At 37.6% G+C, this 13,630-nt stretch overlaps 1 protein-coding gene across 5 annotated transcripts in view; it reads right to left on the bottom strand.

The window, feature by feature from the left end:
* The window catches only part of COL16A1 (collagen type XVI alpha 1 chain), a 240,454-nt gene that overhangs the window by 89,514 nt on the left and 137,310 nt on the right, over positions 1 to 13,630 (bottom strand). The window lies entirely within an intron of this gene.

Here is a 13,630-nt window from a genome sequence, read left to right on the forward strand (position 1 = left end):
CAACATTCCAATTTACTTCCATTAAAAAAGTGCACAGTCTTTTTATATTTAAACTTTTTGAGTCACCAGCTCCTACTGAGCATGTGCAAGAATTCACAGAATAAGCGTATATGCATTTGTGATTGGCTGATGGCTGTCACATGGTACAGGGGGAGTAGAAATAGACATCATTTTTAAAATTGTCAGAAAACAAAATCTATTCATTTGAAGTTCAGACTATGGGGTAAATTTATCAATGTGCGAGCGGACATGATACGAAGTAGCTGCAGCATAAGCTGTCGGCATTTATCATTGCATTTATCATTGCACCAGCAGTTCTTGTGAACTGCTGGTGCAATGCCGCCCCCTGCAGACAAGTTATGGAGCAGCGGTCTCGCCGTAAACAAGGGGCCTCAAGCTCCATACGGAGCTTGATAAATATGCCGCTAAGGGGCCAATTTATCATAGTGCGAGTGGACATGATACAATGTAGCATATCATGTCCGCCGCACATCAATAAATGCCGACAGCATACGCTGTCAGAATTTATCATTACACAAGCTGTTCTTGTGAACTTCTTGTGCAATACCGCCCCCTGCAGATTTGCGGCCAATCAGCCACTAGCAGGGGTTGTCAATCAAACCGATCGTATTCGATCGGGTTGATTTCCGTCCGCTGCCTCAGAGCAGGTGGACAAGTTATGGAGCAGCGGTCCATTTGGAGCTTGATAATTCGGCCCCTAAGTGCTATTGTATTGTCTTGTTATCTTGCATTTGTTGATTATGCAAATCTACTGTGTTGACTGGTCCTTTAACATGAATAACTTTAAGGAGACAAGTAATATGATATGAAATGATTTAATGAAGTTGAGGATTTAAAGTGTTTTTCACAAAAACAGTACCAGAACAAGAGGTTGTGGTATCAAGTTGGAGGGTAGCAGATTAATTTGCATAAACAATTACTTAAAGGGTGGTTTATTCATAGGATATACTTTGTACTGGCAAATATTGAGAATTCAATAACATTTAGGATATGTGCCAACCCTATAATAAGAATTTATTAAGCTTACAATTTAAAAGTAAAATAATGGAAGACTCAGTTGGCCTTCTGCTTCTTATCTACTGTTAACATCTATAAGTTTCTATTATTAAAACAGACAATTAACACATAATTAAAAATAATGGAGAAATAGTTAAATGCTTTAATCTGATATAGCATTTTATTATTGCACTAACCATAGTTAAAGGGACAGTACACTGTAAAATTGTTTTTCCATTAATGTATTTTAAATAATTAAAAATTACAATTTTATTACTTAAAGGGACAGTCAACACCAGAATTTGTGTTGTTTAAAAAGGTAGATAATCCCTTCATTACCCATTCCCCAGTTTTGGATAACCAACACAGTTATAATAATGCACGTTTTACCTGTGTAATTACCTTGTGTCTATGCCTCTGCAAACTGCCCCCTTATTTCAGTTCATTTGACAGATTTGCATTTTAGCCAATCAGTGCTGACTCCTAGGAGCTTCACAAAAAACACATGAACTAATGTCCTCTAGTGGTGAAAAACTTCCAAGGTCTAAGAAATTAGCATATGAACCTCCTAGGTTTAGCTTTCAACTAAGAATACCAAGAGAACAAAGCAATATTGGAGATAAAAGTAAATTGGAAAGTTGTTTAAAATGTCATGCCCTATTTAAATCATGACAGTTTTTTTGGTCTTGACTGTCCCTTTAACTATCCTGCATCCCACTGGGAGTGTAACTTCTTCTGCTGGCTGTGTTTACTTAGGCTTGTCAATAGAATATAGTACTCCAGTATAAAAACTTTCAGTATAGGTGGCTATACCACAGGCTAAATCAGCTATTTAACATGCTGAAATAGGAGTTAAGGAGGTACTTGTAACCAATTTAATACACTCTAGCAGGTAAAAAGGATCATTGGGAATTTTTTGGGTGAACTGTTCCTTTAACCCCTTAACGACCAAGGACGTACGCCACACGTCCTAAAAAAAAATACAGTTAATGACCGAGGACGTGTGGCGTACGTCCTTGGTCTGGAAAGCAGCTGGAAGCGATCCTGCTCGCTTCCAGCTGCTTTCCGGTTATTGCAGTGATGCCTCGATATGGAGGCATCCTGCAATAACCCCCCTTGGCCATCCGATGCAGAGAGAGCCACTCTGTGGCCCTCTCTGCACCGGACATCGATGGCCGGTATCGTTGGTGGGTGGGAGCTTACGTGGGAGGCGGGTGGGCGGCCATCGATGCTCTGTGTGGAGTGGAGGGGGGCGGGATCGGGGGCGGGACCTACGGGGGCACGCACGGGAGCGCGCGCGTGCACGGGGGGTGGCGGGCGGGCGCGTGCACGGGGCGGAAGCGGGTGGGAACCGCTACACTACAGAAAAAAAAAAAGTTCAAAGTTAAAAAAAATAATAAAATTTAAATATTGCAAATGTAATCTAAGGGACCTGGAAGGGTTTGGGGGTTGGTCTTGGTGGGGGGGGGGAAGCTACACTACAGAAAAGGGCATTTTTTTTAAAAAAAGGCACATTTTTTTACAAAACTGGGTACTGGCAGACAGCTGCCAGTACCCAAGATGGCGCCCATTAAGGCAGAGGGGAAGGGTTAGAGAGCTGTTTGGTGGGGGATCAGTGAGGTTGGGGTCTAAGGGGGGATCCTACACATCAGCATATGTAAATATGCTTTTTTTTTTTTTTTTTTTTTAAAAGGGCCAAATACCTTTTATTTTAGTACTGGCAGAGTTTCTGCCAGTACTTAAGATGGCGGGGACAATTGTGGGGTGGGGGAGGGAAGAGAGCTGTTTGGGAGGGATCAGGGGGTCTGATGTTTCAGGTGGGAGGCTGAGCTCTACACTAAAGCTAAAATTAACCCTGCAAGCTCCCTACAAGCTACATAATTAACCCCTTCACTGCTAGCCATAATACACGTGTGATGCGCAGCGGCATTTAGAGGCCTTCTAATTACCAAAAAGAAATGCCAAAGCCATATATGTCTGCTATTTCTGAACAAAGGGGATCCCAGAGAAGCATTTACAACCATTTGTGCCATAATTGCACAAGCTGTTTGTAAATAATTTCAGTGAGAAACCTAAAATTGAGAAAAAATTAACGTTTTTTTTAATTTGATCGCATTTGGCGGTGAAATGGTGGCATGAAATATACCAAAATTGGCCTAGATCAATACTTGGGGTTGTCTACTACACTACACTAAAGCTAAAACTACCCCAAAAAGCTCCCTACATGCTCCCTAATTAACCCCTTCACTGCTGGGCATAATACACGTGTGGTGCGCAGTGGCATTTAGCGGCCTTCTAATTACCAAAAAGCAATGCCAAAGTCATATATGTCTGCTATTTCTGAACAAAGGGGATCCCAGAGAAGAATTTACAACCATTTATGCCATAATTGCACAAGCTGTTTGTAAATAATTTAAGTTAGAAACCAAAAGTTTGTGAAAAAATTTGTGAAAAGTGAACGATTTTTTGTATTTGATTGCATTTGGCGGTGAAATGGTGGCATGAAATATACCAAAATGGGCCTAGATCAATACTTTGGGTTGTCTACTAAAAAAAAATATATACATGTCAATGGCTATTCAGAGATTCCTGAAAGATATCAGTGTTCTAATGTAACTAGCGCTAATTTTGAAAAGAAATGGTTTGGAAATAGCAAAGTGCTACTTGTATTTATGGCCCTATAGTTTACAAAAAAAGCAAAGAACATGTAAACATTGGGTATTTCTAAACTAGGGACAAAATTTAGAAACTATTTAGCATGGTTGTTTTTTGGTGGTTGTAGATGTGTAACAGATTTTGGGGGTCAAAGTTAGAAAAAGTGTGTTTTTTTCCATTTTTTCCTCATATTTTATAATTTTTTTTATAGTAAATTATAAGATATGATGAAAATAATGGTATCTTTAGAAAGTCCATTTAATGGCAAGAAAAACGGTATATAATATGTGTGGGTACAGTAAATGAGTAAGAGGAAAATAACAGCTAAACACAAACACCTCAAAAATGTAGAAATAGCCCTGGTCCCAAACGTACAGAAAATGGAAAAGTGCTGTGGTCATTAAGGGGTTAAAGTCAGTTCTGGATTGGAAATGTACTGCCAATCCCAAAACAACTGCTGATTGGTGGCTATGGACATATGCCTTCCCTGTTTGGCTCAGTGACTGTGTTCAGCTCAGGACTAATAGTACATTGCTGATTCTGAGCTCACTTTATGTGTTTAACCCCTTTGAGAGGGATATACATAGTTCTTTTTAAGCAAGAGTACAATAATAAAATGTTCTGAAGCATTATAGTAATGCATTTTTGCTCTTTTATCCCATTAAATAATCTCTACTATGACTAGAACCTAGGAAGATGTAATAGAAATAAATTATCTTATCCGCTAAGCCAGAAGAAATATAGTGACTCTTTTTCAAAATATTGTTCCACTTTAGTCATCACAAAGGAATTTTATTCACAAAGAGCCAGATTATTAAGTGGAGCGCTAATTAACTGCTCCAGAAGTAAGCTTTTTGCGCTCGTCGGGTCGTGCTCGTATTATAAATTGGAAGCAAACTGTTTTTGCTTGCGCGCTAACCTGACAAGCGCAAAAAGCTGGTTACAATATCGCGTGCGCGTTCACGTATTCCCCCCATAGAAGCCAATGGAGAAAAAAAGTGGAAAAACACTACTCGCACCCAAACCAGATCATTCTAGTGTAAATTGCAATTGTACTTTCAACTTGTAATACCAGCGGTAAGCCCAACAGGTGCAAATCCCTTATCACTAATGCACAAACATTTGTACTCCACTCATCGAGCCCATTTATCAAGCTCCGTATGGAGCATGAGGGCCCGTGTTTCTGGCGAGTCTTCAGACTCGCCAGAAACAGCAGTTATGAAGCAGCAGTCTAAAGACCGCTGCTCCATAACCCTGTCCGCCTGCTCTGATGAGGCAGACAGAGATCGCCACAATTCAACCCGATCGAGTACGATCGGGTTGATTGACACCCCCCTGCTGGCGGCCGCGAGTCTGTAGGGGGCGGCGTTGCACCAGCAGCTCACAAGAGCTGCTGGTGCAATGCTGAATACGGAGAGCGTATTGCGTATCCGCACTGTCAGATCAGGTCAGACAGACATATGATAAATAGGCCTCATAATCTGGGTCAAAATAAGAAATGTATTGTTTCACATTATATCTATATGTTTATTAATAACCATTTATAGTTACATTCTGCTCTTGAGCTTGATTATGCTATTGATTTTTGGCTGCATACACATGCCGTTCCTTACTGCTTCACTGGTTATGTGCAGCTCAGAGGTAGAAATGTATTGCGCAATCCCATATGGCCTATTTTTTTAATACTAGAAAAGTGATAGTTTTACATTTGTTATTAATAATAGATTGAGTTTACAGCCTTTTCCGGTTTTGCAAGATTTTATTTCACAATCAAAAGGGACAGTGCGAGAAATGAATATCACATAAATAATCCATCTTTTATAACAATACTTTTTTTCTAGTCGCACAATGACAACTGTGAAAATGCAATTTACTAAAAGACTGCAGCCTCTAAAATCTTGCCAAAAGTTTACATTCTCACTATACAGAATGGGATTTTACAATGCAGAGTAACGTCATTAAAAAAAAATAATCCAAAAATATGTTTAGAAATTTATTACAAAAAAAACATTAAAATAACTCAATCCCTTAAAAATATGGATTTAAAAAAAAAAAAAAGTTTTTAAACGTATATAATCAGTTTCACAAACTTGCAATATTTCTATTTTATGAAGAAAATGGGTTGTTTTAAAACCACAACTTTTGGACTTATTTTAAAATATCTGCCGAAAAACATATCGGGGCCAATTTACCAAGCCTTGTATCGGCCCCAAAGCCTCTGTTTCCGCACGAGCCTTCAGGCTCGCCGGAAACAGGAGTTAAGAAGCAGCGGTCTTAAGACCGCTGCTTTTTAACTCATCCGCTACCTCTGAGGCAGCGGACAGCAATCAGCCCGATCGAGTTGATTGACACTCCCTGCTAGGGGGCGGAATTGCACAAACATTTCACAAGGAATGCTTGTGCATGTCAGCATTTATCATTGTCTGGCGGACACGATCGCTACAGCGGATCATGTCCGCCAGGCACATGATAAATCGGCCACATGGAATGCTTTTAAAAAACTCTCATCTAATTTGCAACTAAGTGATTAACAAGACAAATAGAAAAATGTTCTGCAAAAACCTGTCAAAAAGTTTCAAGAAAATGGATTGCGATTACCTTGAACAGGACTGAGCCATGTTATGTATAGGACCTTTTATTGGCATATCAATAATGTGCTTTAGGTTAGTAAAAAAAATGATTGGTGGCCAAAAACCTACTGATAAAGATTGTCTGGTACCTTGTGATCGATCCCATCGTTAAAAGCTGCAACAAACATTCATTAAAGGTATGCGAAGCCCAAATTATTTCTTTCCTGTTTCAGATAGAGTATGTGATTTTAAACAACTTTCCAATTTATTTCAATTAGCAAATTTACTTCATTCCTTTGGTATTCTTTGTTGAAGGAGGAACATTGGACTACTGGGAGCTAGATGAACATACTGAGTGAACCAATGACAAGAGGTACATATGTGCAGCCACCAATCAACAGCTAGTTCCCATTAGTGCATTGCTGCTCATGAGCCTACCTAGGTATTGCTTTTAACAAACGATACCAAAAGAACAAAGCAAATAATAGAAGTAAATTCGAAAGTTGTTTTAAATTGTATGCTCTATCTGAATCTTATAAGAATATTTTTGGGATTCATGTCCCTTTATTGCAATAATAAATTACTCTAGAGCCTTAGAGTATTTTACTATTGCATTATTATGGCCCTAATTTGTCAGTATGCCTTTACTGTTCACATTTTTATAGGCTGTATGATTATACACCCAGTAGCACCACCTAGTGTTAGAATGGTAATATTAAATGTCAAATGATTTTCTGAGTGATTTTATTTATGACCCCAGTTGTTGTTTTCTCCACACCCCTGCTTTAGCCTAATACACTTTGGCCTAAGTGCTTCTAGTAAAAGTTATAACTGCTTTAGTGTTAACATTTTTTTCTGCACGTGCATGTGAAATATAGATAGATAGTTCAGTGCACCACCAGTTTAGATACTGCAACTGCTCAGAGCACCAGTGGGGGCTTGTATTATATCAGCAATTAACAAATTGAGTCGATGGGCCAATTTATCACATGTTGGACTGACATGATTCGCTGTGGCGAACATGTCCGCCCGACATCGCAAAATGCTGACAGCATACGCTGTCGGCATTTAACATTGAACAAGCATTTCTAGTGAAATGCTTGTGCAATACCGCCCCCTGCAATCGGCCGCTAGCAGGGGGTGTCAATCATCCCGATTGTATCTGATCGGGATGATTGCTGTCCGCTACCTCAGAGGTAGTGGATGAGTTAAGGAACAGCGGTCTTATGAGCGCTGCTTCTTAACTTTTGTTTCCGGCTAGCCTGAAGGCTCGCGCGGAAACAGCTGCATCCTCAGTTTGTTAAATATACCCCATTATCTGATAGTACAAGCACCTTAGGCTCTCTGAGCAAGTGCTGTATTTAAAATGCTGGTGCACGGTGCATATTTAAATACACTTTTGAAACAGCTTTTATTAGAAGCATTTTTGCTAATACATATACAGTACATTACAAAAATGCTTCTATTCCAAACTGAAATACATCCATGTGGATTTCAATTTTGTCTGTAATGTCCCTTTAAAGGGCCATAATACCCAAATGTTTAAACACTTGAAAGTGATGCAGTATAGCTGTAAAAAGCTGACTAGAAAATATCTCCTGAACATCTCTATGTAAAAAAGAAAGATATTTTACCTCAAAAGTTCCTCAGTAGCCACCTCCCATTGTAAAGGATTTCTAAGCAGCATATTAGTGTGTTTGTCCTGGGACATCTGAAGGGACTAGCATTGTGCACTCTCATATTATTTCACCAATCAGGTAAAGGAAGTTTACTATGAAATCTCATGAGAGATAAGTCAAATCTCATGAGATCACAGTAAGAGTTCATGACCTCAGCACTGCTGATGCTGATTGGCTGCTGTTCATTTCTTCATTTTTTTTTTATTTTTACATGCAGCTGGGAACAGCTGAGTATAACTTTTTACACAGAACTTACTCTGCTGAGCTGAGGAGATTGTGAGGTAAAATATCTTCCTTTTTTACATAGAGATGCTCAGGTGATATTTTCCTGTCAGCTTTTTACAGTTATACTGCATCAATTTCAAGTGATTTAGCATATGAGTATTATGTCCCTTTAACCCTCAACTTGTAATACGAGTTGTAACAAGAATCTTTGGCAACCACTGTCTTCTAGGGTTTAAATGCAATAGTTAAAAAGGACCAGCGACGTACCCTGTATGTCACTGGCCTTTTTTTGGGACTTGATTGTTTTATAGCGCGGTCTTGCCACCAGCGTTGAGACTGCTCTATTCCACAAAGCCTGCTGGAGGGAGTGCATTAATAGCGTATTCTTGCTAGACTTGTGCTATTATGTCATGAAAAAACCCTTAATGACCAGTGACATACAGGGTACATTGTGGTCATTAAGGGGTTAAAGTTTTCAAAACTTTATTTTCTTCCAAAACACCAAGGTGACTTTAACAGCAGCATGCAGTTTGTTCACAGGTAATGCAAAAGGAACAGATTCAGTCTCTGCACAAGCTTTCAAAACAGCAAATCTCTGTCTGCATTGTCTGCAGCAACACAAATTTCCTTTACAGAATGTAACAGCAAACAGAAATCCAGCAAAACTTCTAGTACATAATATTTTTCACAACACATCATATCAGGCCTCCTGCCTGGCTGTAATCTACTTAGCTAAAGAAATGCTTCCCTTTTAAACATTAGGAGCAGTAATCATGAACCACACCTGAGTTTAATCGTCTTTAAAAGCTGTAAGGTATTCACAACTAAAAAACACTTATCACTTGCCTGGGGTTTCTTAGCAAAATGGTAAAGTGAAATGTATTAAACTTGGTCTAATATATACTCCCTCTATCACCACACCAGACTTTCTGTCACTGAGTGTAATGGGCACATCACTATTACTGCCATTAGACATAATGGGTGTACTAAAAAGGTATTGCGTGTGTTAAAAATGCCTTGGTTAAACCTTTTAACCAACAACTTGTATATGTCATTGAGCGTTATTGTTTTGGCAACACTGAGCGCAAATTAACCTGTGTTGCATTATCACTTGCTCTCAACTTTATTTATTATTAGCCCATATTACTTGATTAGAAAATATTTGTATGCTTTTCTGAATCAAGTACAAATTATCTTAATGTTGGAACCGGTTGTCAGCACAATGGACAAAATTTCCATTTAGAGAGCTCTTAAATAAAAAATTCCCATGTTTTTTCCTGTTTGAAAGAAAAAATGCACATATTAAAGGGTCATTAAAGTTAATTGTTACATATCATTTTTATATATCATCAGTTAAGCACTGCACTGCAAAATGCCTGCTTTAAAATAATCTAACATTTATAGAAGTGGGAAGCACAATCCAAATTATTTATTTACGCATATATATATAAAAGTAAACTCTTTCTATAGAATAAAATACAGCACTCATATAACTAATTTTAAGATAGTGTTAATAGTTCCTATTACAAGTCTCTTGTATGACACCACTGTGCAAAGAGGACCCGTCTGTAACAACAACTTAAATGAGTACGACTGTTGTCGCTTTTTCAAACCAGAGTATCCTGCTATACATATATACAATTGTGCCCCCTAGTGGTCATAAATATTTACAGTTATCCCAACATATAATAAAAACTAAACTATCAACATTAAATTGAATACCATATACTGTTGTTATACATTTTATATATCAACTAAATATAATTCCATATGCAAATATAAATCTTGAAATATTTCATATAGAAACAATATACAATTATACAATTTCATACAAATAAACAAACTAAATTACATTACCTATTATTAATTTATTCCGGGCTAGATTACAACTGTTGCGAGCAAGCGAAAAGTGTTTATTACGGCTCTTTGCGCATTGGGTTTTTCGCTCATATTATAAGCTTGAGCGTAATTAAGTTAATGTTCATCGAGTTAGCGTGACCTCAGAACTCTGGTTAACTGTTTTGTGAAACCAAAAAGTGTCACAAAACACATCAAAACGTACAAACTCTACAAAGTACAGTTACACTCATAATAACACAATCTAATAAAAATGATTTAAAAAATAGTGCACAAAAAAGTTATAAAGGCTCAAAGATATAAAGTCTCAGGTGTTAGTGCGAGAAAAGGCAGGCAATGGACTTTAACATTGAGATACATACACATGTCTTAAGAGGGATATGTATGAATACCTTGACGTGGTTCCTGGCTTGACCCATTTGGCCAGATGCGGTAACTAACATTTCTTGCTTTTAATCTTAGCTGTGTACTTGCAAGTGAGTGCCAGATTTTCTCTTTGTGTGGTTTTGATTAATTTTTTTCGTAATTTTCCTTATGGGCTTTGCACCCAGACTTGTCTGGGGTTAACTGCCTAGGTCTCTGGAGGCTGTGCTATTGAGCACTCAGGGCTGTGCATTTTTCAGGGTCATAGGGTGTGCATGTGTCTTTGTATATATATATATATATATATATATATATATACTGTATATATATATGTTTAAATGTGTGTACAGATGTACTTATGTATTTATATGTGTGTATATATATGTATTTACAGACATATATACACATATAAACACATACATTCATGTTTTTATATATATATATATATATACACACACACATTTATGCAATTTTCATATTTAATAAAGAGTTATACTGTGTATTTACTGTAAATATTTCACATTCCAATGTTCTACACATAGCAGAATATGTTTTACATATTTTTAAATAGATATTCCTATATTTATCCAAAATACCATCATATGTTTATATATATATATATATATATATATATATATATATATATATATATATATATATATATATATATATATAAAATGTATTTGTGAATAATTAGAACATATTATTGTATGTAAAGAACATTGGAATGTGAAATATTAATTTTTCATGTCGGGTTAGTAAACTTGAGACTATGCAATTAGGTTTGCGTGCGAATAGGGCGTTTTTTTGCTCCATTGACTTCTATGTGCATGCAATATTCTAAGTTCGACCGCAAACCGACGCACGCAAAAAGCTTACTTTATTCCTTTATATAAAGGCAGAATTCCAGATTGTTACAGACAGTGACATGGTCTTTTGGTGCCGGCGAGAGCAGTGGGAGGGAATGCGGGAGGCAGGTGTTCAGCCAAGCAACTGAGGGAGTGGGGGGGCTCTACAGAGCAGAAAAGTTAATTTGAAAGGAAAGGGAGGGATGGGGCACTGCACTACAGAAAAAGGTTAGGGTCGGGCCCCTAAGTAATGATTGGTGGAAACCACTACACTACAGAAATAAATGAATACAGATAAATAAAAATATAATTAAAAAATTATAAATTGGGTACTGGCAGACAGCTGGCAGTATCAAAAATGGCCACCATTAGTGAGAGGAGGGAGGGTTAGAGAGCTGTTTGAGATTAATTAGGGAGGTGGGAGGGTTGAGGAGGGATCACTACAGTGCAGAAAAATAATAATAGCTAAAAAAAAAAGCCCTAAACTGCATGCTGGCAGACTATCAGTACAAAAGATAGTGCGGATGAGTGTGGGGCTGTTTGGGAGGGATCAGGGAGGTGTCAGGTAGGATGGTAATACCTACCTTGCTATACTATTTCCCTTACCAGCTAACTAATTAAGCCCCTTCACTGCCGGGGGAGTTAAGAAGTGTGGTGCACAGCTGCAATTAGCAACCTTCTAATTACCAAGAACCAATGGCAAAGCCATGCATGTCTGCTATTTCCAAACAAAGATCCTAGAGGACCTTTTACAATCATTTGTGTCATGACTGCACAAGCAGTATGTAAATCATTTTGATGAGAAACCCAAAGTTTGTGAAAAATGTTATGATTTTTTTTTATATTATCACATTTGACAGAGAAATGATAGCATGAAATATACCAAAATGGGTTGAGATAAAAAAAAAAACAAAAAAAAAAACAAGGCTCTATTTATGTTTAAATGGGGTGATAGCAAAAATGCTAAAAACTCCCTGGTATTTTCGGCACGTTTTTCTCTGAAATTCCAGGTAGAGAAGTGGTTAAGATATATGTCAATATGGCGTCAAGAAGCGGCAATGGTTCTACTCATTGAAACTGACTGCAAAGCTCTCACTACCTAGTAATGTCATACATCAGGCTGAGTGAGCAGCTTGTAGTGGGGATTTTGAACACCAATTTGAAATCGATTATATACTTGCTATATGGTAATATCTTGTAAATGTGTATTTTAAATGCCTAAATAAATTGATTTAGTTGCTCTTCACTAGCCGGCTCCTCCATATGATCTTATCTTTAATAAATGTTACACATGCTGGAAGAAAGACACACAATGGTTCAAAGAGTTTCAGAAGATGTGATAGCAAAATATGTGTATGTTAATTTTTTTTTCATTCACACAGGATTTAAAGAGGCTGCATTTGAATAAACTTGTTTTGGCTAAGACCTGATTTATGGTAATGTGCTAAGGTGACAGTTTGTGCCTTTGTTATATTTTGACTAATAATAATATAACACTTCATTTTGTTAGAATGATTTCCAGGGTTTTGCAAATTAAAGGGACACAAGTCAAAATTAAACTTTCATGATTCAGATAGAGCGGGCAATTTTAAACAATTTTCCAATTTACTTCCATTAACAAAATGTGCACAGTCTTTTAATATTTACAATTTTTGAGTCACCAGCTCCTACTGAGCATGTGCAAGAATTCACAGACTATACGTATATGCATTTGTGATTGGCTGATGGCTGTCCCATGGTTCAGGGGGAGTGGAAATAGACATAACTTTGCAATTTATTAAAAAAAAAATCTACTACTCATTTGAAGTTCAGACTAAGGGTGCCATGTACTAAGGCGTCAAAATTTATGCACAGACCGTATCGAATTAACCCGCCGGCATTCGCACCATGCGGATAGAACTTCGTTACATGAATGTAGTAAAAACCAAGCCGTAAAATTTTGCGTCTAATCTGTGTCGAAGACAATCGGATTATTGATAACTTTGAAGCTTTGCTCGGCGCAAAAGAACAAAGTTACTAAGCAGTCTACGACCAAATTGGTTTAGTTCTTCACCCACGTGACCATCTAGGTGTCATAATCGTCATACAAGTGGCAAGGTTTAGCTGATGACATGTATAAGAATGTGCATCTCCCAGAAATCTTAGAATATTGTTTATTTACTTTTCATTATTTACTTAGAGAAGATGGCTTGTTCCGGAGATTCAGCTACTTCCAAGAAGACTCGCAACCCTAACTTCTCGCATCAACAGAATGTTGTACTTGTTGATCTAGTACTCGAATACTATGATAATATTTATGGTAGTCGAGTCAAGCAAACCCCCGGTGCCCGTAAGAAGATTTGGGAAAAAATTAGTGACGCTGTGAGTGCTCAAGGACCAACGAAAAAAGATATTGAATCCTGCAAAAAAAGGTTCA

The sequence above is a fragment of the Bombina bombina genome, chromosome 3 (genome assembly GCF_027579735.1).
Source record: "Bombina bombina isolate aBomBom1 chromosome 3, aBomBom1.pri, whole genome shotgun sequence".
In the NCBI taxonomy this organism is placed as follows: domain Eukaryota; kingdom Metazoa; phylum Chordata; class Amphibia; order Anura; family Bombinatoridae; genus Bombina; species Bombina bombina.